Here is a 4,009-nt window from a genome sequence, read left to right as displayed (position 1 = left end):
TCCATCGGTACTTCACATCACAGCCTGCAAGATCACATCGACCATCTATACTCCTTTTTCTTACACATGGCTTTACATCGCATCTATACTCTAACGTCCTTCTTCGGTAATGTGTCCCTCTGTCATGGCCAACCATCAATACTCCACAACACAGCCTGCACGGTTGCTAGGTAACATCGCGTCAAACATTTTGCATCGCTAATTTCCTGGCGCAAATTTTCAGATGATTCCCAGCGATAAGATATATTTATATCAACAGATCAAGTACGCATATGCTACATAGTTAGCACCTCAGAGTCACCAGAGTGTTGGAAAAGCTGTAGAAGAAGGAGAACCGAAAGAGGTGGCCACGCGGTTAGGGTCGCGTAGCTGTGAGCTTACATTTGGGAGATGGTGTGTTCAAACCCCACCATCGGCAGCCCTAGAGACGGTTTTCTGTGGTTTCCCATTTTGACAGCAGGCTGATCACGGTTCTGTACCTTAATTGAGGTCATGGCTACTTCCTTCCCAATCGTAGCCTTTTCCCATCCTTGGGTCTTCGAAAACTTTCAACGCGTTAGTGAGAAGTTAAACCACTATTTAAAAAAAACAGATAATTTTTCTCTTTGCGAAAAGGTAATGATCGTGAATGTGTCTTTCAATAAATAAAATTCAATGTTATATCAAGGGGAACTGCAACTCTAATATTCAAAGGAACTTGTAACCGCAGCAGCATCTTTGGCGACCAAGGACTTCGGTAACGACTAATGTGACGTCACTTTTGTTACACATTTTGTCGCGTTACGTTATACAAGACATAAGGTATATTCATGTCAAAAACATGAAGAAGTAGAAGATTCATGAATTTAGATTGTTCAATGGAGAGCGTCGTTTATAACGAAATATTGCTCAGCTGTCACAGTGACTAGTTAACGAGAAGAACGAGGGGAACCAGTAGAAAAATAGAGCGATGTTCTTCAATGTCGGCGTGAAATGCAGTCAGTAACATTACACTGACGGATTGTTGCTAACTATCCCTTCTAGTGTCACTCGTTCTCGCTAGATGGCAGTAGTGCTGTTGTATAATATCTAACCCATCAATGACGGATGCAGTGACAACTACATACATGTATATCCTTTTATTTCAGAACTTCATTCACTTCTGTGTTCTTCATTTTATCCCTTGTATCATTTTATCTTTTGTTTTAGTTCCGTGTCAGTTACTTACGCAGTTGAATTTATTTCTCATTAATATTTCGATCTAGCAAGTATATTTTAATGTTGTATTGTAGGCTTCTCAAACGTTTTATAATTTTGTTTCCTAAATGATGTATTTCGTAGCTAAACCTGGCGATTGTGGTTGTCTTTTGATGACAAAATATTTATGTTTTATTCAGTTTTAACGTACCGAGTATGATAAGAGTGGCATTTAAGAGTCGGAAGAAAACTAAATGTGAAGGTTTACAATATCGAAAGGGTACAACATTGATCAACAATAACATTACATTGATCATTTGTTTTGTTATTTGCTTTAGGTCGCACCGACACGGATAGGTCTTATGGCGACGATGAGGGAGGAAGTGGTTAGGAGTGGGAAGGAAGCGGCCGTGGCCTTAATTAAGGTACAGCCCCAGTATTTTCCTGGTGTGAAATTAGGAAAAAACGGAAAACCATCTTCAGGGCTGCCGACAGTGGAATTCGAACCCACGATCTCCCGAATACTGGATACTGACAGCACTTAAGCGACTGCACCTATCGATTTCGGAACCATTGTTTGTTGTGATGTTCTTTGTCTCTTATGCTGCCTCTCAACTCCGATAGATGGGATTACTGCTGCATACAGAGTATAATAGCCGACTGAATATTGGCGGGAAATAGCCGGGGAGTTACAAACCTTTCTTCTTTAGCATGCTATTCCTTTGGTTCATACATTTTTTGATACAGCTGGTACGTAACACACTGGTTCATCATAGTATTCCAGCTGTTCGATCCCTACTATGAGGCGCTCTTTTGAATGACGAGTGGGCATACTTAAGGCAGAGGCTCACTTAGTCAAGGAGTAGTAGTAGTAGTAGTAGTAGTAGTAGTAGTAGTATACACTGGTCTTCAATAACAATTAGGGCTATTCCAAATTATAGCACCACAATTCACTAAATAACTCTTAACTCAACCCTGAAAAGAGCCGCAACAGGTACTCCTAGGAAACACGTTAGTAGTAAAAGGGCATAGTTTTTGCCCTGGGAGTCGCTACTATTCGACCCCCTCCCCGGCGAAGAGGGACGGAATATGTTCACGGATCACTAGTCTGCGGCTTGGTCATTCCAGCTCTGGAACTTTGGGCTGTTAGATCGGCAGCGAAGTACTGTTCGTTAAAAGTGAGAAAATGTCTGGTTTTTCATTTGATCGAGTATTTCATATAAAAGCATTGCTTTTAATCGCGCCATTCCTACTGACGTTATTGTAATGTATGTTCAGTTCAGTTGGGAAAACCACTAAGACAGTCTTTCTGAGAATTTAAAAAGGCAGGTGGAGAGTGAGTTTATACCATTATAATGAAAGCTTCCCAACCTGATTGTGACTGATGGTATGCAAGCGGGCCTACCATTACAGTGAGAATTCCCTAACTCAGTCTTCATATGAGAAAGATGTTTGGTGACTTCCCCGTCGCGTTTCTAGGGTAACGTTAAGAGCTATGCAAATTCATACAATCTTGCCCACAACGTGCACACTACCTAACCTAGAATTCTGTATACAATGTAGAATTTCGTAGCGAAGCACGGGTACATCAGCTAGTATACAATAAAATACAGTAGGATGATGTCTATATGAATAAAATGTTGTGATGTAACGTCACTTTGTCCTTGGTGTTCCAATACTTTCTTGTAAAATTCAAGTAGGGTGATATTTGCATAAACACCTATTAACGGAGGGTATCGGCTTGACAACAAGGTTTTATATCATTTTATATCATTCTTAATACCACCCTACATGAATTTTACAAGAATGTATTGGAACGTCCGCCTCTGTGGTGTAGTGGTTAGCGTGATTAGCTGCCACCCCCGGAGGCCCGGGTTCGATTCCCGGCTCTGCCACGAAATTTGAAAAGTGGTATGAGGGCTGGAACGGGGTCCACTCAGCCTCGGGAGGTCAACTGAGTAGAGGTGGGTTCGATTCCCACCTCAGCCATCCTGGAAGTGGTTTTCCGTGGTTTCCCACTTCTCCTCCAGGCGAATGCCGGGATGGTACCTAACATAAGGCCACGGCCGCTTCCTTCCCTCTTCCTTGGCTATCCCTTCCAATCTTCCCATCCCTCCACAAGGCCCCTGTTCAGCATAGCAGGTGAGGCCGCCTGGGCGAGGTACTGGTCATACTCCCCAGTTGTATCCCCCGACCAAGAGTCTGAAGCTCCAGGACACTGCCCTTGAGGCGGTAGAGGTGGGATCCCTCGCTAAGTCCGAGGGAAAAACCGAACCTGGAGGGTAAACAGATGATGATGATGATGTATTGGAACACCAAGGACACAGTGACAACAGGACTCAGTGCTGAACATTTTATTCATATAGACATCATCCTACTGCGTTTTATTGTATATGACAAGATGGAATTTAATTCCATGCCAACATCCATCAATTTTTAACATGTTACAGTTTCCTTGTCATAGTTTTAGATTTCTTAAAGTGGGGCCCCATTTTCAGTAGGTCTTATTGTATGCATGAATTTTAACTTAACTAGCTGAAGAAGAAAATGCATAACTTATTCTCGAAACATGTAGGCCTACTAGATATAATGTAAATGTGAAAGGTAAATATAAAGAAATTTAACACGTAGTATTGACTAGGCGGATCATCCATCTCTATATTTACTGACAAAATTCTCTTCATAGCGAGTGGCAACATTTATAGCGATTTTAAAATGTACAGTATATAGCGACAATTCTTGTGTATTTAAACTTTTATCAGGTTATAGGATGATATAGATGTTGATTCCCATAGGCGACCTGCGCTTCGTAATGAGGATGAAACTCCGTTTC

The sequence above is a fragment of the Anabrus simplex genome, chromosome 1, assembly GCF_040414725.1.
Source record: "Anabrus simplex isolate iqAnaSimp1 chromosome 1, ASM4041472v1, whole genome shotgun sequence".
Taxonomy (NCBI): domain Eukaryota; kingdom Metazoa; phylum Arthropoda; class Insecta; order Orthoptera; family Tettigoniidae; genus Anabrus; species Anabrus simplex.
Note: the sequence above shows the minus strand (reverse complement) of the source record.